The sequence below is a fragment of the Schistocerca americana genome, chromosome 4 (genome assembly GCF_021461395.2).
Source record: "Schistocerca americana isolate TAMUIC-IGC-003095 chromosome 4, iqSchAmer2.1, whole genome shotgun sequence".
Taxonomy (NCBI): domain Eukaryota; kingdom Metazoa; phylum Arthropoda; class Insecta; order Orthoptera; family Acrididae; genus Schistocerca; species Schistocerca americana.
Window position 1 is genome coordinate 471656398 of NC_060122.1, and position 27864 is coordinate 471684261.

The window sequence follows — 27864 nt, forward strand, 5'->3', positions numbered from 1 at the left end:
AGGAAATTATCTTGCCGTTCCTATACATCAGATTATTAAAAAAAAGTTATTGGAAGCGCTACCACGTACAAACCAACCCTCCTTTGTAGCCGAGATGGCTAATGCACACCTGTACGGTGGCGCTGGACGTGGAGGTAAGCCGGATCGAATCCTGCTAGTGGATGGAATTTTCACTGCCAGTATATGGCCAGCAATGGCAGGAGAACTGGTGGCGGAAAATTCCTAATCACTAAATTCCAAATCTCTCCCAAATGTCACATAAAATGAGGGAATGCGACACTGTTGATGGTGATCCTTCCGGCGGATGGGGACTTTAATCTCAAAGTCCCCCTGGTGCGATTCCAAATGAAAAGGCCATGAGTCGCTGACGGGTTTCCCTCTTGATCATTATTAAACATAAATATAACCCTGCACCATATACGCAAGCACTACAATTATCATTTTTTTGAGTCATCATTCTTGTAACTGGTTTGATGCGGCCCGCCACGAATTCTATTCTTGTGCCAAACTTTTCATTCCAAAGTAACACTCGCAACACATGTCCTCCCTTATTTGCTGGATGTATTCCAATCTCACTCTTCTATAGCTTTTACTCTCCACAGCTCGCACTAGTATGCTGTTCCTTCTTCTCGTCAATGTTTCCAGTATATTGCTTTCCTCGCCAATTCTGCGGAGAGCCTCTTCATTCCTTACCTTGTCAGTCCATCTTATTTTCAACATTCTTCTGTAGCACCACATCTCTAACGCTTCGATTCTCTTCTGCTCTGGTTTTCCCACAGCCCATGTTTCATTACCAAACAATGTTTTGCTCCAAACGCACATTCTTACAAATTTCTACCTCAAATTAATGCCTTTGTTTCATACTGGTGGAACGACGTATTTGCCAGTTCTAGTCTGCTTTTTGTGTCCACCTTGCTTCCTTAATTCCACCTACTTCGTGATTCTCAATTCTGATGCAAAGTCTCTCCCTTTCCCATTTCTGCTGCTCTCATTACTTTCATCTTTCTTTAGTTTACTCTCAAACCACATTCTGTACTCATTAGACTGTTCATTCCATTGAACAGATCCTGTAATTCTTCACTTTCATTGAGGATAGCGACGTCATAGGAAAATTTTATCACTGACATCTGTTGACACTGAATTTTAATTCCACCTTCGTTTTATTCCTCTCAATGCTTCTTCGATGTACAGACTGAACAGTACGGCCTGAAAGATTACATCCCTGTCGTTCACCCTTTTTAATCCGAGCACTACGTTTTTGGTCCTCCAGTCTTATTCTTCCCTCTTCGTTCTCGTACGTATCTTATATTACCCGTGTTTCCCTATAGCTCACCCGTTTGACACTGTCGAATGCTGTTTCTAGGTCGACAAATCCTATGAATGTGTCTTAATTTTTCTTCAGTCTTGCTTCCAGTATCAACCGCAACGTCAGAACTGCCTCTATGCTACCATCACCGTTCATGAACTCAAACTGATCATCTGAGAGATCCTCAATTTTATTTTCCATTCATCTGTATATTATTCTTGTCAGCAACTTGGATGAATGCGCTTTTAAGCTGGTTGTCCAATAATTCTCGCAGTTGTCGGCTCTTGCAATCTTTGGAATTGTGTGGATGATGTTTTTTACGAAAGTTTGAGTGAATGGTATATAGCCAGACTCATACATTCTACCATCCAACATGAATATTCGTTTTGTTGTCAATTCCCACAATGATTTTAGAAATTCCGATGGAATGTTATCTATCCCTTCTGCCTTATACGATCTTAAATCTTCCAAAGCTCTTTTAACTTCTGATTCTAATACTGGATCCCCTATGTCACCCTTATCGACTACTGTTTCTTCTTCTATCACATCAGACAAGTCCTCCCACTCGTAGAGGCATACAATGCACTCTTTTCTGCCCTTGCTTTTAATTTCACCGGAGGCTCATTTGAATTTTCTATATGCTGAATCGAACTTTCCGGTAATGGTTTCTTTCTAGATTTCTTCACGTTTTTCATGCATCCATTTGGCCTTAGCTTCCCAGTACTTCCTATTTATTTCATTCCTAAGTGACTTGTGTCTGTATTCCTGAATTTCCCTGAATATTTTTGTATTCCCTTCGTTCGTAAAGTATTTCTTCTATTACTCCTGGCTTCTTCGCAGTTTTTTCCTTGTACCTATATTTTTTCTTACCAGCCGCGCGGGGTAGCCATGCGGTTCGGTGGGGGGGGGGGGGGGGGGGCGCCTTGTCACGGTTCGCGAGGCTCCCCCTGTCAGAGGTTCGAGTCCTCCCTCGGGCATGGGTGTGTGTGTTGTCCTTAGCGCAATTTAATTTAAGTTACATTAAGTAGTGTTTAAGCTTAGGGACCGATGACCTCAGCAGTTTGGTCCCATAAGATCTTACCACAAATTTCCAAATTTTCTTTCCAACTTCTCTGACTGCCCTTTTTAAATCGAACTGCGTTCAATCATTATCGCAGTAACTATAGACTCAGAGAACTTCAAGCGTGTCTCTTCATTCCTTCACATTCCGTATCCCACTTCTGCGCTCATTGACTCTTCCTGACTAGTCTTCTTAAGTTCAACCTACTCTTGATTATTGCTACATTGTGGTCTAGTTCACGTGTCAATTATTACGCTTACCGACATTTTATTAATAAATACAACTCTCACGTTATAAGAGGTCAATGTGGGCGAAGAAAGAACACAGTTTCCAGCAGACGGTTGCGACCACTCTGTGGGGTGGCCCAACCAGCCATGATCCATTTACATTTTTACAATTTATTTTTCTTCTTTTTCCCGTCTTTTATCCCGTATCTTTGAGGGATCGGCATGTTAATTTATGGTTTTGGCAATCTCATTGGCAGAGAAAGGGCGAATGCCCCTCCTGTTGTCACCGCTCCCCCCCCCCCTCGTCCCCCCACCCCAGGGTGGAATTTGATTACCCCACCTGTCTGTGTCTCGTGTTATCCCATATGAGAGTGTGCGAACGATTTCGAAATGTTTACGAATCGTCTAACTTAGGCGTGGCGTGGGTACCAACCTGGAACTCGCCTCGCTGGACATAAGAAACCGCCTAAAAATCATATCCAAGCTGGACGGCACACCGGTCCCCGCCGTTAATCCAAAGGGGGGAGTCGACCCGGTGCCGGTGCCCTTCCCCGAATGCGGAAGTGGCGTGCTAACGCACACGACTATCCAGGCGGGTCTTTTTTTTATGGTTCCGGACCTCAGTAGGTAAACACAAAACCTTCATAGGATCACTTTGTTGTCAGCATGTCTGTGTGTCCGATTGTTAAAAACCTTCTTCTCAGGAATTCGTTGACGTATGTTGAAATTTATGTCACATACTAAGGTCCGTAGTCCGTCAGCGGGATGATAAATATAAGTTTCTGAATAAATTCAACAGAAACGTACCCATCAGAACCACGTGTATGGTACTACGACTTGGTTTTGAATCATGGAATTTGGCAAGAAGTAAGGATTCACAATATACTCTGAAGCGCCAAAGAAACTGGTGTAGGCATCCGTATTCAAATACTGAGATAAGCAAACAGACAGCACACAGCGCTGCAATCGGCAACGCTTGTATAAGACAAGTTCTGACGCATTTGCTAGATCGGTTACTGCTGCTACAATGGCAGGTTATCAAGATTTGAGTTTGAACGTGGTGTTATAGTCGGCGCACGAGCGAAGGGATACGGCATCTCCGAGGTAGGACAAAGTGGGGATTTTCCCGTGCGACCATTCAAGAGTGTACTGTGAGTATCAGGAATCCGGTAAAACAGCAAGTCTCAGACATCACTGCGGCCGGAAAAATATCCTGCAAGAACAGTACCAACGACGACTGAAGAGAATAGTTCAACGTGAAGAAGTGGAAACCTACCGGAAATTGCTGCAGATTTCTACGCTGGGCCATCAACAAGTGTCAGCGTGCGAACCATTCAACGAAACATCATCGCCGGCCGAAGTGGCCGTGCGGTTCTAGACGCTGCAGTCTGGAACCGCGAGACCGCTACGGTCGCAGATTCGAATCCTGCCTCGGGCATGGATGTGAGTGATGTCCTTAGGTTAGTTAGGTTTAATTAACTAGTTCTAAGTTCTAGGGGACTAATGACCTCAGAAGTTGAGTCCCATAGTGCTCAGAGCCATTTGAACCATTTTTGAAACATCATCTAAGTGGGCTTTCGGAGCCGGAGGCACACTCGTGTATCCTTGATGACTGCACGACACAAAATTTTATGCCTCGCCTGGGCCCGTCAACACCGACATTGGACTGTTGATGACTGGAAATATGTTACCTGGTCGGACGAGTCTCGTTTCAAATTGTATCTAGTGGATGGACGTGTGTACTGGTATGGAGGCAACCTCATGAACCCATGGACCCTGCATATCATCAGGGGACAGTTGAAGCTGGTGGAGACTCTGTAATGGTTTGGGGCATGTGCAGTTGGAGTGATACGGGATCCCTGATAAGTCTAGATATGACTTTGACAGGTGACAGATACGTAAGCATCCTGTTTGATCACCTGCATCCATTCATGTTCATTGTGCATTCCGACGGACTTGGGTAATTCCAGCAGGACAATGTGATACCCTAAAAGTCCAGAATTGCTACAGAGTGGCTACAGGAACATTCGTCTGAGTTCGAACACTTCCGCTGGCCACTAGCCTCCGTAGACATGAAATTATTGAGCGTACCTGGGATGCCTTGCAACGTGCTGTTCAGAAGAGATCTCCACCCCCTCGTACTCTTACGGATTTATGGACAGCCTTGCAGGATCCATGGGGTCAGTTCAGTCCAGCACTACTTCAGACGTTAGTCGAGTCTGTGCCACGTCGTGTTGCGGCACTTCTGCGTGCTCGAGGGGCCCTACACGACGTTAGGGTGGTGTAAGAGTTTCTTTGGCTCTTCAGTGTATACGTAAAGAAAAAAAATCAGAATATTGTTAATTTGTAATTATATCACACGACAAAAACTCTTCTTTTGTCACTTGTTATAGGACGTCTACCTTGACATTAAAACATTCTGGAAAGTCTTTGAATCCCTTGGAACGATATCTTCCCAGTACAAATGTCTATAATAAGCAAAAACCGTCGTGATTCTCGATCCTCACTACCCACATCATTTCTCTTACTGTACGGGGCACTAACTAGTAACAACCTACTTGATCAACAGGTTCACATTTTTCAGTAGCAATGCGTTTTATGTTTTTAATGACAAGTGAAAACTGTATATGCGAACATTTTAAGTTAAACTTTATTATGGCCGCTCTTGAGATCGAATGAAACTACAAATTTGCTGTTACCAGTCACTATTTGATAACTGATGTTTGAGGTTCAAGTCTCTGAAATGCGTACTGGAAATAAAATAAGTGATGACTGACAACAGTAAACTTAGAGTGCCAACAAGTGAAACACGGTGCATTTCAGGACATTTTATTGCACGTCCTTTTTTCCCTTTGGTGTTGGGAACGAGGAAGTGAATCGGTTTATGGGGCTTCCGCCTGTATGAAACACCACTGTGAAATCGACTGAAGATTACAACAGCTTCGAAGTCGTTAATGAGCAAAGACTGCGGCAGAGGCGGATTACTTTATAACAAGCAACGGCTGCCGCCAGCACGATCGTACTCGCGGAAGTAACAGTATAATGACTCCAATCTCTGGCATCAAAATATCTAAACACCGCAAAGCAGACGTTCTGTTGGGTAAGAGTTCGGCTATAAGACTACTGACTTAAGACACCAGAAACGAAAGCGTAATAAACCACAGCAGTGAAATAATGGCAAGAAAAAGATACTAAAACAGAAGAATAACGACAGAGTGCTGTTGCAGTGTTCGCATTTTCTCTCCTTCGGTACTTAAAATTATGGAAGGCAAAACCTGACGGAGCGTTGGTTAGGACGTATCAGTGGCAGAAGAAAACGAAGCACTTGAAGAGAAATAAAAACTCGAAAACAAAGAAGAGCTCTGGTTGATCGAGATGGATCAACGACTCAAATTTGAATTTTTGTCTTTCGTCATGGTATACAAGTAGTAAGAACGTCAGGAGAGAATTTAATACGAGATTCTGTGCACAGAATGACTAAGAAAAATATCCTTCGAAATGGATATTTAACGACTATACACACGAAATTTGATGTGGTGAGACAAGTACTGTGTTGCTGCAGCAGATGCCGTGACACATAATTTCGTTAATAAACTGCTCACATACCACTAACCGCGGACCGCCTGCCTTTTCACAAGCGAGTCTTTGTTCTGGCAATGCCGTCACAGACATTAGCACACGTGTTTCTTATTTGTATTGCGGATCTTGCGTGACCGGTTCTACAAATGGAACAATATTTCGCCGTCGTACGGACACTACACGAAAGAAATCGGTCTCATAATTTATTGGCTAGTCCTCAGTCAACCATCTACATCTATACTCTGAAAACCACTGTGAAGTGCATGGCAGGGGTGCTTAGCATTGTAACAAACTGCATCGGGGTCATCATCGGCATGCTGTACGCTGTCTCGCAACAGAACGTATCATTTAGAGTACTGATAAACTGGGAAACCGCATACGTTGTAGAACATGCACTCGCCAGTGCTTGGCAGGGGGTACTTGGCATTGTCCCACATGTTCCTTCCAGTTCCAACCAAGTGTGGACAGCAGGGAGAATGACTGCTTAAATACCTCCGTGGGCGCTGTAATTAGACTAATCTTGCGTTTGTGGTCGCTACGGATGAGAGACCCAGAGGTCTGTAGTATATTCTTAGATTTCTCACGTAATACTGATTCTTACAACTTTTCAAGTAGGCTTTCATAAAACAGTTGGCATCTATCGTATAGCTTAATTAAAAGCTAACGGTTCCAATTATTGCACTGAAAGACCTATTATCTTATTTCAGTATGCTTCAAACTACGGACGGATATTCGGTTTGGCGAAGGAGGACAAAAGGAGGATGGGTCTTTTAAGGATAAAATAATGGCTAATAGCTCGACGCTGTAACCTATCAACATATAACTGGGAGAAAATACAGACGAAGAAAAGCATCTATTTCCGGTTCTGCATACTGGTCTTCTCTAACGTTTTGCTCGTGAATGAAAATCTTCACGAAGTAATAGAAAAGTGCCACATTACCTTTACGTGAAAGGTACTGATCTTTACTTGTAGCAGTTATGCTGGTAGGTGCGTAATTCACGGATAAACAAGAAAACAAAAAAGAAATACTCACCAGTTTTTGTGTGATCTTTCGCTGCATCACCTCCTGAAACAAAAGAAAAGTAAATATTAAGTATTAGTGTCTGTGGGCCCCTACATTAGTATAGTAGGAAGACTTTCAAATGTGATTAAGTAAGTGCAGTGTTAGAACTTTGCATCAAGGTCAACATCGATATGGTGTACATTCTCTTATGACAGAACAGGTCATTTAGAGAACTAATGAACCGGAAAGTACCGGGTGGTAATAATTGAAGTGTGGCCACGAAACTTAGTAAATATGCTGATTCATTAATGTGGAATCGATTTACGCTGAAAAAAAAGGTTGCAATTCTGGCCACCAGGGGCATATTTGGCGCTGTACAGCATCTCGTCGACGTCTGCAATGTTCGTATTGAACAAATTGTCTAACCGGCAATTAATAATAAAATTAAATTATGCCTTCCTCACTTGTTTGACCTTTACTGTCCACATCCCGTTCCTAGTCCATCACATTTGGGAACATTTCTATATGTCTTTCTTGCATTCACAGCGCCAGATTTCCACCTAGCGGTCAAAATTGGAACCAACTTTTTCCAGCGTAAATTGGCCATAATTGGAACAGTTTTTTCCCAGTGTAAATCTGTCCCACGTTGTCGCTTTAAGTTATCTACCATCTTTCGCTGCCTTAGGGCTGCAATACTGTAATTAAAGCCCTCACTGGACCTTTGTGAATAGCTGTGTTTTAATTACAACTAGCAGGTAGCAGCAATGGCGCGTGTCCTCTGTTACAGTCGCTCTCCTTATTACGCGACAAGAGACTCAAGCGACGAATTTTCGGTTAAATGCAAGGGCACGGCATGTTAGTAACTGCTGTAATCGGTCACAGTAACGACAAGACGCGCTTTTTTACGTTTAGACAGTCTTAGTACATATATATTTTTTCCACAGTTTCAGCTGCGTGCGTTCTTCATACTTGTAAAACTCACTTCTAACCCGGGGGCATTTAAGACATAAACAGCTGTTGGGGTGACAGGCGCCAGTTTTAAAGGCGACAGGGGCTGTAACTTCCCAGCAACAGCGATTACAAGTTCCATCTCCTCTGTCGCTTCCGCTAGAGAAAGAGGAGGACTATGCAGCTCTTAAAGGTAGCTAATAATCGTGTATCGCCTACGATTCTCTAGCTCTTCTAAAGAGACATGTGCTACTCTTTCGCGCGCTACAGTGATGAAAGTGTTCAGATATCAATCAGCACACATATTTAAATGTTTCATTGTGTTTTAGTACATATTATTATTTATTCAAATGGCTCTGAGCACTATGGGACTTTACATCTATGGTCATCAGTCCCTTAGAACTCAGAACTACTTAAACCTAACTAACCTAAGGACATCACACAACACCCAGCCATCACGAGGCTGAGAAAATCCCTGACCCCGCCGGGAATCGAACCCGAGAACCCGGGCGTGGGAAGCGAGAACGCTACCGCACGACCACGAGCTGCGGGCTATTATTTATTCATTATACTGTTAGATAACAATTATATTTTTAATGATTTAAATTAGTTCCCACGTAAGTGTAAAGTTGGATTGCTGAACCAATGTGGGCGAAGTTGCGGGCTCCTCCAGAGATACAGACGTATCAAATTGTAAATAAGTTAGTGGGAACTCCATTTGGAGGACTAAGTTTCGAGCGGAGAAGTGACGTGATCAAACAGGGACGGCCTACATCAACTCTTCCACATTTAAATTAAGAAACTAAAAATTATGCCTGACATTTTCAAGTTATAAATGGTTATGTGGCTATTAAGAGACACAAAAATTGTACCATTGGCCATGTGTGTTGTATTTAGACAAAGTGTCTCACCTCCTGTGATCTCTGTGAAACAGTACCTGAAGCATCAAATCCAATCAAATTATTTTTAACCATTCCTGCAACCACTGCTCCGACAGGGAGGTCATTTTCGGAGATGAAGAGACTAAAAACTAATCCTAAAAACACACAATCGCAAACCAGACTTTCTCACCTTGCTTTGTTGTTCGTTGAGAAATGTTTGCTCACATCATTGATGCAACGAGTGCCATCTACGGCTCCGTGATTGAATTTTTCGACAAGGGAGGATCGCAGAATCGACCTCACATATAAACAAAATTTGAGTACCAGAACTTTTAATGTATTCCTTACTCATGCAGATACAATAACAATATTTTCCGAGTATCCGGTATCGCTCAGTAGGCCTAATCAATTTGAGGCTGGGCCTTGTACTTTGTAAGGTGGCAGAATAAATGCAGATCAGATTCACACCTTAGATGAGAGTTATATACATCACAATGGGATAGTGAATATGGCACCTAACTTAATTCGGCGGTAATGAGCAAACTTGTCTAGCAGTGTGTAATGCAAAAAGGGATGACATTCAATTGACAGTAATTAACACACCATTCCTATAATGAATGTTTGAGCAGAAGGTGAAGCAAGCAGTGAGAGGTGTTTTAGTTTGGAATTCAGAGGGCCAGACACAGAGGCAAGGCTGTACTACAGGGGGTACCACAGAAACCACTTAAAGGGGTGTCCCTGGCAGAAAGTCAACGACCGACCAGGTGACTCAGACGGGGAGAGAGAGTATAACGGCCCATCTGAGGGAGGACAGGAAAGGAAGCTTTTAGAAAACAGCGTTTCGGAATTCCAAATGGACACAAAACGAGACCTGTGACACATTTTCGACCACATGTCCAGTGAGTGGTACAATGTACCCATTAAGGCGTCTGGAATGGGCACAAAACGTCCGATTGGCGGAAACGCGCTAGAAAGGAGAAAAGAGCCAAAGTTTCGACGCAATTTAATGGTAGGGACCTTGTGATTGGTAGAGAGAGTTTCCACAAAATAAGAGGAACGCTCCTATTGGTCGAAAAAAGCCATGACATGAAGAATGAAAGAATCCAGGTTGGGAGACAGTTCGGCTGTGAATAAGACAAGACAGAAATTTTTGGGGACTCTTCTGTGAACTGGAAGCGCAGAACGATGTGCATAATGCTCTGTACGATGCAGAGGAGTAATTTGTGAGAACACTGCGTTCACAGTGGCTCATATCCAGCTAGAAATTAGCTGTAGCATCGTTTATCTCCAACTGTGGAGAAACGAACCAGTCAATTAGTTAACTGTTCTTGTGAGAACTGAGAGGGCATTATAATATGCACACTGCTCCAACCATTCGTGTGTATATCGCCACATTCTAAGACTAGGGATGAGTAATTGTTCTCTCACATAACGAGAAACATAGGTAAAGTTTCTGCTGGAAAATTCAGCAAAGGTGTAATTAGTTTTATAGGAATTTCAGTGGAAGAGAGCGGCCTATCAGACGACAGCTCATCGCAGCTTAAGGTAAACACTGCGTGCAGAGGTGTAAACTTGTTGGTTCACCAGCTTGGGTCCACTGTAAACTCGAGCGACCTTGGTTAATCTTTTGGTCAATTTGTCATATAGCTAACCATTCACTATAGACATGATTGTCATCCTAAAAATAGTACCGAACTTTGAGCCGGAGTGGGACGATTTTCGTAGTACTTACCAACGTAATTACGTAAGTGTAGGAACCATTTTGTAAAGAAACATCTAGTTAAACTTTAACATTGTCGTTTTTAGGATAATTTAACCTTCTGAGTGTTAATATTTAATATTGTTGTGATTAGAATGATTTTATGTTGACGAGATGCGTTATCCTGACAACTGTTTTTTGTTGCCACACTGAAAACTGTGTACAAGCGTGTATTTTTGTGCTAATAATGCGACATTAAACATGTCATTTCAAGTTACACAATTGTCTTCAATCCTAGAATAAATAAACCACAAAATTTGCACCTTACAACTTTACTGGACGGTACACGACGTTATTCAGTGTGTTACTAGGGCGTGATGTGACGAAAGAATGGACCATCGTAGACAATGACACCATAACAACAACGATCACAATAGTAACAATTATAATAATAACAACAATACAGTTGTGAGACCTGAGTTCTCCTGGCGTATGTAATGTTCAAATACTTACGGGAATGGAGCCGGTTGCCATCGTCGACAACGTCACCCAGATGCATTCCCGTAAGATATTTGAATGACAATGCTGTTACTTGGATAATCATAAACAATAACATGTTTTTTTGTTGTGATCTTCAGTCCAGAGATTGGTTTGATGCAGCTCTCCATGCTACTCTATCCTGTGCAAGCTTCTTCATCTCCAAGTACTTACTGTAACCTACAACCTTCTGAATCTGTGTATTCATCTCTTGGTCTCCCTCTTCGATTTATACCCTCCACGCTGCCCTCCAATACTAAATTGGTGACCCCTTTATGCCTCAGAATATGTCCTACCAACCGATACCTTCTTCTAGTCAAGTTGTGGCACAAATTTCTCTACTCCCCAATTCTATTCAATACCTCCTCATTAGTTATCTAATCTTCAGCATTTTTCTGTAGCACCACATTTCGAAAGCGTCTATTCTCTTTTTGTCTAAATTATTTATCGTCCAAGTTTCACTTCCATACATGGCTACACTCCATACAAATACTTTCAGAAAAGACTTCCTGACACTTAAATCTGTACTCGATGTTAACAAATTTCTCTTCTTCAGAAACGCTTTCCTTGCCATTGCCAGTCTACATTTTATATCCTCTCTACTTCGACCATCCTCAGTTATTTTGCAAAGCTCATTTACTACTTTAAGCGTTTCATTTCCTAATCTAATACCCTTAGCATCACCCGATTTAATTCGACTACATTCCATTATCCTCGTTTTGCTTTTGTTGATGTTCATCTTATATCCTTCTTTCAAGACACTGTCCATTCCGTTCAGCTGCTCTTCCAGATCCTTTGCTGTCTCTGACAGAATTACAATACCATCGGAGAACCTCAAAGTTTTGATTTCTTCTCCATGGATTTTAATTCCTACTCCGAATTTTTCTTTTGTTTTTAATTTACTGCTTGCTCAGTATGCAGATTGAATAACATCGGGGATAGGCTATATTAATAGCAATAACAATAAGAATATCAAAAATACTATTACTTTTAAAAATTTTTAAACGCTGTTACAACTGCGAATACCTCACCACTTGTTAAGTGGGCAGCGGCTGAGACTGGCGAGTCGTGTCCCCGACAACACGGAGACAGCGAGTTCGGAGGTGATACTATGGGACCCGCCGGCGTATTTAAGGAAGACTATAAGAAGCCAACGATCGCAAAGTCCACTCTCGCGCTGGACGGCCGGCGTATCATGCATCCCCGCCACGGTCTGTTTGGCTGCAGAACACCTGCCTCTCTCTCCCACCACACTCCCCCGGCAGACTGGAAGGTTTGCGTCGCGACGCGGCGCGGCCGGCTCCGTGCCAGTTGACGGCTGTCCCCAAGTCGCGACACGCCACGCCTTTCTCCCCAAGGTCTGCGGGTTCAAGGCGACAGCTACGGCGCGCCAAGAGCGCCTCCTAATTGTCGGCTGTGGTAATGGCTCCGCTAATCCGCCAGCGGCGTCGTGCGCGACTCCGAGCATGCTAATGGTTAATGGGCCGCGTTACGTGCCACGCACCGCCTGTTTCGGCACTTGCTGGGTGCACTCCAGGCGCAACTGTCGGCAGTGCTCCAGCTCTGATGCTGCAAACATTTGGGACTTTCGCGATTCCTCCTCTACTACCACGAAATCTTCTTTCCCGTCTGTCGTATCGGAGCTTCAGTGGCGCAGTCGAAGTCCCATTCGCAGACGCGGAGAGAGTCCACTGACTCTTTAACACGGTGCGGTACGCGGGGCAAATGACGCAACGTATAGCTCATAGACTTCCTAGGAAACGTCTGTTGGCGGATTCTGATTATTTCTATGTACTGTTGCACGTATATTACACTGAAGCGCCAAAGAAACCGGTATAGGAATGCGTATTCAAATACAGAGATATGTAACAGACAGAATACGCCGCTGCGGTCGGCAACGCCTGTATAAGACAAGTGTCTGGTGCAGTTGTTCGATCGCTTACTGCTGCTACCATGGTAGGTTATCAAGATTTCTGTGAGTTTGAACTTGGTGTTTTAGTCGTTGCACGAGCGATGGCATACAGCATTTTCGAGGTAGCAATGAAGTGCGGATTTTCCCGTACTATCATTTCACGAGTGTACCGTGAATATCAGGAATCCAGTAAAACATCTAATCTCCGACAACGCTGCGGCCAGAAAAAGATCCTGCGAGAACTGGATCAACGACGATGAAGAGAATCGTTCAACGTGACAGAAGTCCAACCTTTCCGCAAATTGCAGCAGATTTCAATGCTGGGCCATCAAAAAGCGTCAACATGTGAATCATTCTACGAAACATCATCGATATGAGCTTTGGGAGCCGAAGACCCACTCGTGTACCCTTGATCACTACACGACACAAAGCTTTACGCCTCGCCTGGAGCCGTCAACACCGACATTGGACTGTTGATGACTGGAAACATGTTGCCTGGTCGGACGAGTCTCGTTTCAAATTGTATCGAGCGGATGGACGTGTACAGTTATGTACACAATCTTATGAATCTGTGGACCCTGCATGTCAGCAAGAGACTGCTGAAGCTGTGGAGGCTCTCTGTAATGGTGTGAGGCGTGTGTAGATGGAGTGGTATGGGACTCCTGGTACGCCTATATACGATTCTGCCAGGTGACACGTACGTAAGCACCGTGTATCCATTCATGTCCCTTGTGCATTTCGACGGACTTGTGCAATTTCAGCAGGACAATGTGACACCCCACACGACCAGAATTGCTAAACAGTGGCTACAGAGACACTCTTCTGAGTTTAAACAATTCCGCTGGTCACCAAACTCCCCAGACATGAACATTATTGAGCATATCTGGGATGCCTGGCAACGTGCCGTTCAGAAGTGACCTCCACCCCATCGTACTCTTACACTCTTACGACTTCTGGACAGACGTGCAGGATTCATGGTGTCTGTCCCATCCAGCACTATTCCACACATTAGTCGAGTCCATGCCACGTCGTGTTGCGGCACTTATGCGTGCTCGCGAGGGCCCTACACGATATTTGGCAGGTGTACCAGTTTTTTTTTGGCTCTTCAGTGTTTCATGCTAAATAAGAGTCAGCTGCCTCGCTTTGACCCGCGAGACCATTTTTGTTTACTCACAGCTTATGTACCATAGATCAATGCCCTCTAGCAGTCCGAGTACCTCAAAGATTCCGCCCTCATTCATTCTGTATAGTACGACAAGTTGAAAAAGGGAGGGCGGGAGAAAGGGTGATATATACGAGCGTAATATAAACCTACTCCCTTGAAAATTTCTCTCGTTCATACCTCCTTAGTGTTACCACAGATGACATTTTACTCATTTCATTCATACAGAGTCTTCATTGCAAACGAGGCGCCTATTTGATTCCACTGCCCTGAGTGGAATGCATAAGTTCTAATTAATGTTCGCCAACCTGCAGTCTTCTATATTCGTTGTTCACTACACAGAAAACAGCACTTAGGTCGTGAATCCGTTATCTTGAGACTGTAATAAACTCTTTGTGAGGAACTGATATTTAATAAGTAGTTAAATTTCCAGTTAATTGGTTTATACGAGATGCCACTCGCTTTTCATTAGTAGAATACGATAAACTACACAATTATATTCTACTTTATGAATCACAAACAATTTCCAATATTCACACTTTCATAAAAACAAGCCGATGAACTGCGTACTTGTAATTACTATCAAATTGTTCTGAATTACTCATTCAAACAACAAGACATTGCTTATTAAGTCCTTAACCAATACCGACTGGGACAGACAACATATCCGCCCTCCGACACTGCCGTTACAGCTCCCACATTTACAAACCAGAGATTGCAAATAAAGTCTTAATTGACACCGACAGCGGCAGACAACATGTCTGTCCTCCGAGACTGCCGAACCAGCTCCGATCTTACAGCCGAACCACTTCACCCGCCATCCAAGTTAGGCGCAATCCGAAGATCGCCGAAGTACTTCGTCTGCCTTTTGGTTTAGCAGTTGTTTATGATTCTGCTGTGAAATAATCGAATGATAACGCGGTAGTGTGACATGCTTTAATATGAAATGCAAGAAAATACGGTGTGTCGTTTATCCAATATTAATAACAGAAGATTATGATTTTGCCTCGCAACATCCGAACGCAGCAACCAATCGCGGTGAAGGACCACAATTTAGGCGGTCTTTCTCACGATACCCGTACCGTGCAAACCATCTGTAATTGGTACCTCACACCACATTACGTCATCTTGACAGTCCTGTCTTCTCAACCGCTCTACGAAGAAATTATTGTACCTAAATATGATGGCTGTAAAGCCATAAATATTACAATACTAGACTCCAGGCTGTGGGTAACCTGCGTCTCCGCAGTATCTTTTCTTCCAAGAGTGCTAGTCTCACAAAGTATGCAGGAAGGTAAGACATGAGATACTGACGAAAGTAAGCTGATGAGGGCGGGTCGTGGGTCGTACTTGGACAACTCACGCAGTAGAGCATTGCCTGCGAAAGGCAAAGGTCCCAACTTCGAGTCCCGGTCCGGCACACAGTTTTAATCTGTCAGGAAATTTCAAATCAGTGCACACTCTGTCGCAGAGTGAAAATTCATTCAGAAATGACCTGCGCTTTCTTGCAGTTGCTTCGTTGTTCCATCGACGGACGATTCACTACTGCGAGAAAATGAGCAAGTTCTTCCGCATAGTCTCTGGAATTTCATCATTTGTGAGAGACTTTGATTTAATCGTTTCAGGTGCCTTTATTATTCAATGGATCCATGTATTAGGTGTTACGGTAAACCTGCGTCGCGGCTGAAAGGAAGGTTGGGAAAACGACATTAGTAAAGACTATTTTGCAATTGAACGAGTACAAAGAGGTGATCAAGGTCCCCTAGTAAACATTTCCTATTTAATCTGTGGGGCAATGCGTCGCGTAAGTTGTCTCGCACGCAAAGCGCGTGAGTTCAGAGTACCGGTTCAGGTCGCGGTTGTCTTTGAGATGTTAGCGCGACATCACCCAAACACAGATGACGATACGAAGGAACGTTTCATGCAGACACTTTACTCATAGATCGTCGGGCCTGGTGGTCTGATGGTAAGACTCGTGCTAGGAAACTGCAGGATCGATTCTCCGACCGAACGACGGCATTTGCAATCCGCCTTTAGCGTAGACTTCACTTCTCAATAACGTGGAGATGCCAGGAACCACACGTAGTTCAGACTCCTCGTTAGACTGTACGTTCCCCTTTCTCGGTAGGATTGCGGGGTAGGTTAAGGACACACAAGTCGATGAAGTGACGTCAAATCGAAAGACGTGTACCAAGCCGTTGAATCATATGGAATTAATATCACGTAGCTCGTTTACTCACTGTTACAGGGTGTTTCAAAAATGACCGGTATATTTGAAACGGCAATAAAAACTAAACGAGCAGCGATAGAAATACACCGTTTGTTGCAATATGCTTGGGACAACAGTACATTTTCAGGCAGACAAACTTTCGAAATTACAGTAGTTACAATTTTCAACAACAGATGGCGCTGCGGTCTGGGAAACTCTATAGTACGATATTTTCCACATATCCACCATGCGTAGCAATAATATGGCGTAGTCTCTGAATGAAATTACCCGAAACCTTTGACAACGTGTCTGGCGGAATGGCTTCACATGCAGATGAGATGTACTGCTTCAGCTGTTCAATTGTTTCTGGATTCTGGCGGTACACCTGGTCTTTCAAGTGTCCCCACAGAAAGAAGTCACAGGGGTTCATGTCTGGCGAATAGGGAGGCCAATCCACGCCGCCTCCTGTATGTTTCGGATAGCCCAAAGCAATCACACGATCATCGAAATATTCATTCAGGAAATTAAAGACGTCGGCCGTGCGATGTGGCCGGGCACCATCTTGCATAAACCACGAGGTGTTCGCAGTGTCGTCTAAGGCAGTTTGTACCGCCACGAAGAATGTCCAGATAGCGTGATGCAGTAATCGTTTCGGATCTGAAAAATGGGCCAATCATTCCTTTGGAAGAAATGGCGGCCCAGACCAGTACTTCTTGAGGATGCAGGGACGATGGGACTGCAACATGGGGCTTTTCGGTTCCCCATATGCGCCAGTTCTGTTTATTGACGAAGCCATCCAGGTAAAAATAAGCTTCGTCAGTAAACCAAATGCTGCCCACATGCATATCGCCGTCATCAATCCTGTGCACTATATCGTTAGCGAATGTCTCTCGTGCAGCAATGGTAGCGGCGCTGAGGGGTTGCCGCGTTTGAATTTTGTATGGATAGAGGTGTAAACTCTGGCGCATGAGACGATACGTGGACGTTGGCGTCATTTGGACCGCAGCTGCAACACGGCGAACGGAAACCCGAGGCCGCTGTTGGATCACCTGCTGCACTAGCTGCGCGTTGCCCTCTGTGGTTGCCGTATGCGGTCACCCTACCTTTCCAGCACGTTCATCCGTCACGTTCCCAGTCCGTTGAAATTTTTCAAACAGATCCTTTATTGTATCGCTTTTCGGTCCTTTGGTTACATTAAACCTCCGTTGAAAACTTCGTCTTGTTGCAACACTGTGTTCTAGGCGGTGGAATTCCAACACCAGAAAAATCCTGTGTTCTAAGGAATAAACCATGTTGTCTACAGCACACTTGCACGTTGTGAACAGCACACGCTTACAGCAGAAAGACGACGTACAGAATGGCGCACCCACAGACTGCGTTGTCTTCTATATCTTTCACATCACTTGCAGCGCCATCTGTTGTTGAAAATCGTAACTACTGTAATTTCGAAAGTTTGTCAGCCTGAAAATGTACTGTTGTCCCAAGCATATTGCAACAAACGGTGTATTTCTATCGCTGCTCGTTTAGTTTTTATTGCCTTTTCAAATAAACCGGTCATTTTTGAAACACCCTGTATTTGTTGTGATTGGATTTTTCGGCATTAGTATGAAATTTTTAACATTCATTAATATGTTAAATAAACAGTTTTGAATCCCATGCTGAGGTTACTGGCTTACCGGAGCTTCCGTTTCCCAAAATGAAGTTGGCCAAAGTTTGTGTAGTCACTAGAAGAGAGAATGGTGTGATCAGGAGCTGGCCAGACTTCAGAATATTTTAGGCATTAATGATGGAAACTCAGAGGCTAAAATGGAAAATATTCCAGAAATTGTAACCGTGGCATGATGTACTTTGTCACAGTACTAATGTGCATAATTTTTTGTTACGTGTTTTCTGTTCACCAGAGTATATACTGTGTGCGTGGCAGCGGCCTTTTGCGCTCGCCGCGGGTTGTTCTCTCTGCAGCCTGTCATTTTTTCAGAACCCATTAGCTGTTTTAATGTCTGAATATTGATTAAATCTTTTTTCTGGCTGGTCAAGAAGCAAGACGTGTACGGAATTACGGCACTGCGATAGCCATTTTAACTGTTCAGAATATTGTAGTGATATTTGTGGATCGAGGAAGATACTGATAAACGCCCTCACATCAAAGATTTAAACCTCCACCTACGTCTTCGAGCACTTGTTCTCTTACTGGACTGTTTGTGTGGTGTGGTGGATGGTGGCAGTTTATGGTTCGGAAGGACAGAGCTTGCAGTTCGGTGATGAGTTTATTTCAATCATTACTATTTTGTTGTTGTTGTCTTCAGTCCTGAGACTGGTTTGATGCAGCTCTCCATGTTACTCTATCCTGTGCAAGCTTCTTCATCTCCCAGTACCTACTGCAGCCTATATCCTTCTGAATCTGCTTAGTGTATTCATCTCTTGGTCTCCCTCTACGATTTTTACCCTCCACGCTGCCCTCCAATACTAAATTGGTGATCCCTTGATGCCTCAACACATGTCCTACCAACCGATCCCTTCTTCTAGTCAAGTTGTGCCACAAACTTCTCTTCTCCCCAATCCTATTCAATGCTTCCTCATTAGTTATGTGATCTACCCATCTAATCTTCAGCATTCTTCTGTAGCACCACATTTCAAAAGCTTCTATTCTCTTCTTGTACAAACTATTTACCGTCCATGTTTCACTTCCATACATGGCTACACTCCATACAAATACTTTCAGAAACGACTCCCTGACACTTAAATCTATACTCGATGTTAACAAATTTCTCTTCTTCAGAAAAGCTTTCCTTGCCATTGCCAGTCTACATTTTATATCCTCTCTACTTCGACCATCATCAGGTATTCTGCCCCCAAATAGCAAAACTTCTTTACTACTTTAAGTATCTCATTTCGTAATCTAATTCCCTCAGCGTCACCCGACTTAATTCGACTACATTCCATTATCCTCGTTTTGCTTTTGTTAATGTATATTATATATATTAAAATAATGCTGTTTATTTTACTTTGTTTGTTTAAATATGTTGAAATGTATTAAATGATAATTTAAAAAAAATAATCATAAAGAAAAAGTGGTAAAGCGAGTGCCTGGCAACTGAAAAGTCGCGATGTCGAATCCCAGTCGGTCCACCGACTTTTTAGTCGCCCGATAACTTACTCTGTCGATGATGTGACGATTCGCCAGGAATGACACGTGGTTCGGATTCCACGTTAAACTGTCGGCCCCTTGTAAGATTAATGAGGTGGGTTAGGGACACACAAGTCGCTCAATTGTGTCCAATTGAAAGACTTGCACCAGGCTGTAGAACAATACTGAATTATTATTAATATTATTATTATTACTCCAGAAATCATCCTACCGTACGGTGCGTCATGGAAGATATTTAGTACACCAGGACAACGGTCCGTGCGGCTCCCCCCGTCGGAGGTTCGAATACCCCCTCGGGCATGGTTGTGTGTGATGTCCATAGCGTAAGTTAGTTTAAGTTAGATTAAATGGTGAGCAGCTTAGGGACCGATGACCTCAGCAGTTTGGTCCCATAAGACCCTACTACAAATTTCCAAACAAATACCGTCCATCGATTCGCAGATGGTAAAGGTAAAGTAGAGTTGTGTGAAAAAGTGAAATAGCATTCACAGTAGTGTGGATTGGAAACGAGCACCCACTACCCTTCTTCCTACCCTGACCCTGCCTGAAGTATCGAATTCATCTCCTACTACAGGTGTGGTTTGAACTTGTCTTCACAATCATAATGGAGTAGACCAGGAATGATGACACATTAAGAATAGAAGCGTGTGGCACAATTCTACTTAAGCCACTAAAGTCTCAATTAAATACATATATTTTGTGAAAGACCGAGAAATATACTTATAATGTCACTCAAACGACTGAACGTGGTAGAAAGACACTGCAAATATGAAGCTAAAGTGCCTGGAGACGACGTTCGGTCAATCAAGAAAAATCACACACGTAAGTAACTAAGGACATGTACAAAATGAAGAAAGAAAGCACGTAACTGATTGCAGGCGAGGGAGATACAGTCTAATGATGATACGTGGGAATAGAACGTGGCAAATGACCCGAGCTGCGGCAGGAAGGCGTCGGTGATAGTAATTACAAGTTGCCATCGTAATTCCAGATAATCTGATTGTCGCAACTAGCGAGCAACATGGTCGTTACTAGTTTCTCTGACTAGCTTTATCGACCTTTTGGTACCTGTAATTCTCAGTTAAACTGCTTCAACACGGCCACGGAAACGCATCTTGATGGTAGAACTAGGGTGCCAGTGAGGCAGAGCTCTTTCGTGGGGGTTGTTTAAAACCTCGGGTTTCGAAGGAAGCGGCCGACTGCACCGCGGGTTCTTACGTCTCACAGTCTGCCTGACTATACTTATCTGCCCAGTTTTTGGCGGGCTGCTTAGTTACTTTAGATTGCTGAACACTGACCTCCTCTGATAGCCAGAACCATATCTCTGGTCACTCTCTGGTGCGTCCATGCGCGGGCGACCGGTCAGACATAGCACAAAAAGATCCCTTACAACGGAAAACGCTGTGATATCGAAAATTACTGACGTCTGAATTAAATGCAACTGAGAATAGCAAAAATTATGGACAATACCTTCACACGGAGGCACTGTTACTGTCTGTTTGTATCTCTCGTCAGCGCTCGCAAGACACATAAAAGCGAGATCAAATTATAGTTAGTAATAATATCACAGCTAGCCTCAGAGGCTTGTTTAATTAATCTTATTCTAGAGTCTGCCACTGCTTCGCAATCAGTACACCTGTGTAAGGCCCAGTTCTTCATGTTGCCGACACGATCATTACGCGAGGCGTGTGTTGCAGGAAGTAATGGGTTTCTTGACATATAGTCGGACGTGAGCTATGGGAATGTCGAGAGGAGTGCTCTACACAACGCACAAAGCCTTTGAGGGACATTAGTTACGTCTTGCGGTTCAAGTTCCGTCATACTTGACGACTGAACAAAGCATTCGGTTTAAAACTCTTCGCGTGACATGAGTTCCCTTCCGGAATGCGGCTGCGCTGCAGATGGAGGTTGCAGTTCACGAAGAGGCTGTTCCACTGGAAAGCTGGTGTTATACAGTCGAACGGCTCTAAGATATGGGGCGCGCTTAGCGGAGTCACTCTCCGCTTTATGGCCTCGAAAATAGGAGAGTACGCGCCAGAACACTTCCTGTCCGAGCCTGCGAGCGAGTATTAAAAGCTGCACTTCGGCTCTCGTATCTCCTGGCACCGAGCCCCAGTCCTTTGTCAAGAGCCCGCATTCTGGGTCACGTCGATGAACAATTAAGGGAGCAGTCCTCTTGGCGCGTCGGCTCTTTTTTTTCGTTATGAAGACGATTCTATTTCAGATCTAGCGCTGGAGCAGTTCATCGACCAAAAGAATGAGACGATCCGTGATCACCGAGTGAGGACACAGTGTCTGAGGCATTGGTCTCGCATTCAGAAGGACGGCAATCGACTCCCCATGCTCAAACGGTGCTCGCGTTCGATCGAGCTCGGTAAATCTGATACGTCACATAGCTCAATACGGTATCGAGCATGCTCCAATAGTCACGTGACGATTCACTGCACAATTGCAGGCTGCGCGAAAACTACGAACTAACCACAGGGAGCTATAGTTATGCTTAAAATTTCGCAAAACGCGAGAGAAAATAGCTTTACTTTGACCACATTTGCAGCAAGAGATCTCATGAAGTGTTTATGGATAAAAACATTTACGATGACTTTTAAGAAAACGCTCAAAGGCGAAAATGTCGTCGTTCTAGAAGTATTACTTGACTCAGAACACAGTACATTATTTTTATTTACCGCATTTTACGGACTATTGGGGCGCTTTTTTCTTCGAAAAATTGCCTCCAAAACTAAAGTGCGTCTTATACTCTAAATTAATATAAAAGGTCCAGTGTTTGATTATCGGTAGCGGTACAATACTTTTGTTAGTAGTTATGGGAGAGGAATGGAACAAATGGGTGATAGATGGAACCCAACATGAATTCACACCGAAGGGAGCTTTAAAAAGATGTGCAATCAAACGAGTGTGTCCGTGGATAACCGTGGCCATAGACGGTCTTATATATGAAGAGGACAAGGACGAAGGAGAAAGTTCAGATGATGATTTTTAGGAATTTTAATGATCACTTCGGTTATTTTTTAAATAAATATTGCTTAAAAGTTAAGGCACGTCTTATAGTCCGTAGCGGCTTATAGTCAACAAAATACGGTGGTTATTAGACACTATAACGATTTATCAAGCATTCTGCAAATTTTCAGTCCGTGCTGACGCATTAGAATGACTGGTAAAAAGCTGCTAGCTTTTAATGAGCTGCCGGCCGGAGTGGCCGTGCGGTTCTAGGCGCTACAGTCTGGAACCGAGCGATTGCTCCGGTGGCAGGTTCGAATCCTGCCTCGGGCATGGATGTGTGTGATGTCCTTAGGTTAGTTAGGTTTAATTAGTTCTAAGTTCTAGGCGACTGATGACCTCAGAAGTTAAGTCGCATAGTGCTCAGAGCCATTTTTTAATGAGCTTGAAAACGTATGGTAACAATAGGACGAAACAAGGAAGAAAATTAATCTACAACTAGATACGTAATACACAAAATAAATCATATCAAACTGACTGTAACTGCGATCAAGAGAACAAATTACTGCGGCAACACCCATCGTGGAAATGTAAATGCCGTATGGCATTGTCGGCTGGGGTATCTCACCAAGTGGGATCAGCCGTTAGTGAGAAAGGGCGCTCTTCTTCCGCGCGCACTGGTAGCTTTATTTGCCAGAATTGTGTCGTATGCGTATTTATGCTGTAGGTTTGTACCAATATTATGAAAAGGGAAGGTGCTACTCACCATATAGTGGAGATGCTGAATCGCAGATAGGCACAACTGTCACAAATAAAGCTTTCAGTCATCAAGGCCCTCGTCAACAGTGGACGACACACACACACACACACACACACACACACACACACACACACACACATAAGCGACTCACACACACGACTGCAGTTTCAGGCAACTGAAACCACAGTTGTCTGAGACTACAGTCGTGTGTATAAGTTGCGTTTTCATGTGTGTGTGTGTGTGTGTGTGTGTGTGTGTGTGTGTGTTTGTGTGCGTATGTCGTCTATTGTTGACGACAAATTTCGAAAATTTTCTGTTTTAATTTTTTTATTACTGACTGACTGATGAAAATTTCAGACAAAGATAAGGCAGGATCCACCTTGTTGAAGGACCCTCACATACTGGTTTAATCATTCCCTTTTTCATTCATAATGGTGGAAGCAATATTTTTTTTTGTCTACAGTCGACGAATGTTAGATGCTTTTAGCCCCAGGCTCAAAATGTCTGAGATTTAGTCAAACATTCACATTCCATAGCTTTTTGTCTAGCTACCTCACTCACATAAAGAGCGCGGCCTTTCCGTGCACCCAGCTTGCTTTCCCAATAAGATTACTGTAACTAAAAATTAACTTCGTTCCAGTAAAAAGAAAACTGTATGTGAGAGGAGAAAACTAAGAACAGTTTTGAAATCAGCATAAAAACTTATTTAAGAATACGCATTTATTTTCTGTTATCTGATATCATGAGTAGTAACGTAATTGAGGTAGCACACCGAATAAATCATAACACAGCCCATGCGAGATCCCAGCCGACAATATCAAATGACATTTACAATTCCACGACGGGTCTTGCCACAGTAATTTATTTTCTCTATCGCAATTCCAAAAGAATGTTCAAATGTGTGTGAAATCTTATAGGACTTAACTGCTAAGGTCATCAGTCCCTAAGCTTACACACTACTTAACCTAAATTACCCAAGGACAAACACACACACCCATGCCCGAGGGAGGACTCGAACCTCCGCCCGGGACCAGCCGCACAGTCTATGACTGCAGCGTCGCAGACCGCTCGGCTAATCCGCGCGGTAATCGCAATTACAGTCAATTTTACCGGCGACCAAATATTCAGAAAGTATCCCTGACAACCTCCGAAATTTTAGTGGTGTGGCAGAGTTTGACTCAGTACAGTAGTGCAGACGTGACGCTGTGCGGTGCAGTAGAGTACCCGGCAGCAGAGACGACGCGATACATACCTCAACTGAAGACAGTACCTGGCAACAGGGCACGGACACGGGAGGGGCCCGCTGCAGATCTAATTCCGTCGCAGGGCGGGGGCGTCTGTTTATGAGGCACAATGAGCTGAACAATGGGTCGCCCAGGCGCGTCGCCAGGTCTCTGCTCCGCGACACCGCCGCCGTGGTCTGCACGTTACAGCAGCGCGCAAACCTGACACCGCGAAAGCACCGCCTCCCACTATGCGGACTGGCCACCTGTGGGCACAGCGATAATATCGCACTGTTTCTCCGCCGCGGTTATACGGTGTTTCATCTAGTGTATATACACTGAGGAGCCAAAGAAACTGATACACCATGTAACATCGTGTAGGGCCCCTATGAGCACGCAAAAGTGCCGTAACACGACGTGGTAGGTGCTCGACTAATGTCTGAAGTAGTGATGGAGGGGAGTGACACTATGAATCCGTAAGAGTACGAGGGGATGGAAATCTCACCTGAACAGCACGTTGCAAGGCATCCCAGATGTGCTCACAAGGGAACTTCCCCATCGCACCCCCCTCAGATTTAGTTATAAGTTGGCACAGTGGATAGGCCTTGAAAAACTGAACACAGATCAATTGAGAAAACAGGAAGAAGTTGTGTGGAACTGTGAAAAAATAAGCAAAATATACAAAATGAGTAGTTCATGGGAAGGTATGTAACATCAAGGACACGGGGACCGAAGGAGCGCCGTGGTCTCGTGGTAACGTGAGCAGCTGCGGAACGGAAGGTCCTTGGTTCAAATCTTCCACCGAGTGAAAACTTTAATTTTTTATTTTCAGTTTATGTGACAAACTCTTACGTTTTCATCATTTTTTTTGGGAGTGATTATCACATCCACAAGAAAACCTAAATCGGGCAAGGTAGAAGAATGTTTTTACCCATTCGCCAAGTGTACAAGTTAGGTGGGTCGACAACATATTCCTGTCATGTGACGCACATGCCGTCACCAGTGTCGTATAGAATATATCAGATGTGTTTTACTGTGGAGGAATCGGTTGACCTATGACCTTGCGATCAAATGTTTTCGGTTCCGATTGGAGAGGCACGTCCTTTCGTCTACTAATCGCACGGTTTTGCGATGCGGTCGCAAAACACAGACACTAAACTTATTACAGTGAACAGAGACGTCAATGAACGAACGGACAGATAATAACTATGCAAAAATAAAGAAAGTAAAATTTTCACTCGTGTGAAGGCTTGAACCAAGGACCTCTCCTTCAGCAGCTGCTCACGCTACCACGCGACCACGGCGCTCCTGAGCTCACGATCTCCTTGATGTTGCATATGTGGCCCATGGACTACTCAGTTTGTATATTTTGCTTATTTTTTCACAGTTCCACACAACTTCTTCCTGTTTTCTCAATTGATCTGTGTTCAGTTTATCAAGGCCTATCCACTGTGCCAAGTTATAACTAAATCTGAGGGGGGCGCGATGGGGAGGTTCCCTTGTCAGTAATGTTCATGTCTGGGGAGTTTGGTGGCCAGCGGGAGTGTTTAAAGTCAGAAGAGTGTTGATGAAGCCAATTTGTAGCAAAGGGTTCAAATGGCTCTGAGCACTATGCGACTTAACCTCTGAGGTCATCAGTCGCATAGAACTTAGAACTAATTAAACCTAACTAACCTAAGGACATCACACACATCCATGCCCGAGGCAGGATTCGAACCTGCGACCGTAGCGGTCGCTCGGCTCCAGAATGTAGCGCCCAGAACCGCACGGCCACTCCGGCCGGCCAATTTGTAGCAATTCTGCATGAGTGGGGTTTCCCATTATTCTGCTGGAATGCCCGAGTTCGTCGGAATGCACAATGGATATGAATGGATGCAAGTGATCAGACAGAATTCTTACGTACGTGTCGCCTGTCAGATTCGTCTCTAAACGTATCAGGGGTCCCACATCACTCCAACTGCATTACAGAGCCTCCACCAGCTTCAACAGTCCCCTGCTGACATGCAGGGTCCATGGATTCATGAGGTTGTCTCCATACCCCTACACGTCCATATGCTCTATACTATTTGAAACGAGACTCGTCCGATCAGCCGTTTCCAGTCATCTACAGTCCATGACGGTGCTGACGAGCCTAGAGGATTCTTAAAGCTTTGTGTCGTGCAGTCATCAAGGGTACACCAGTACGGCTACGAAAGCCCATATCGATGATGTTTCGCTGAATGGTTCGCACGCTGACACTTGATGATGCCCGAGCATTAAAATCTGCAGTAATTTGCGGTAGGGTTTCCATTCCGTCACGCTGAACGATTCTCTTCAGTCGTCGATAGTCCCGTTCTTGCAGGATCTTTTTCCGGCCGCAGCGATGTCGGAGATTTGATGTATTACCGGACTGTTGATATTCACGGTACGCACGTAAAATGGTCGTATGGAAAAATCCCCACACCATCGCTACCTCGGAGATGCTGTGTCCCGTCGCTCGTGCGCCGACTATAACGCCACATACAAACTCACTTAATTATTTATAACCTGTCATTGTAGCAGCAGTAACCGATGTAATATCTCAGGCACTGTATAACATTAAAACACTTGCTAATGGCATTTTAAGCCGAAATCATGATCGTGTAAATAAAAAACAGTCTAATGGCGGTACCGACTTTAAAGAAATATATTATGACTGTGGCCCCACATTATGAAAAAATGATTAAATACCTGTGTTAGGCAGATGGTAGTTAAGAGGGACTCTCGCACTAAGTTGAGTTGTGTCTCTGTTTACACAATTAAGACACCAGCAACTTCATTGAAACTACCTATGTCTATCTAAAGACGAATTCGAGCTAGGCATACCGGCCGACGATAAAGCTGAGAGTCCACTAACAGCTTCAGTAAAATATGTGCATGCCTGCCTCTTCCGCGTTCGCGTATAAACTATCCGAGCTAGAACTCGTCCGGCAATTAGCGGCGTCGTGTAGCCCTGTCCCTTGTACCTGCTAGTTCCTCGCTTTCGCACCAGTGACGTCACACACGCTCATAAATACCGCGGCGCGAGCGGAACTTGTCTATCTCACACGTTTCGTATGGAAATGAAGCCGGCGCGAGAAAGTGTAGTCTCAGCGGGAGCCGGTAGCAAAGCGATCGGAGCGTTGGCTAACAGGATACCCGTGGGTACCCCGAAAACCTAGCCGGAGCTTTCGCTGGCCAGTGCGCGCGGCGCGGCGCGGTGCGGTCGCTCCGACAAACCGCTCGTCACCCGATCC

General features: G+C 44.2%; 1 protein-coding gene across 1 annotated transcript in view; it reads right to left on the bottom strand.

Annotated features, from left to right (window-relative positions):
* LOC124612385 (centlein-like) overlaps positions 1 to 27864 on the bottom strand; it is a 569059-nt gene that overhangs the window by 173069 nt on the left and 368126 nt on the right. Inside the window, exon 2 of the mRNA XM_047140562.1 lies at positions 7207 to 7239. The gene's annotated coding sequence lies outside the window, so the exon portion shown is untranslated. The remainder of the gene's footprint in view (positions 1 to 7206; positions 7240 to 27864) is intronic.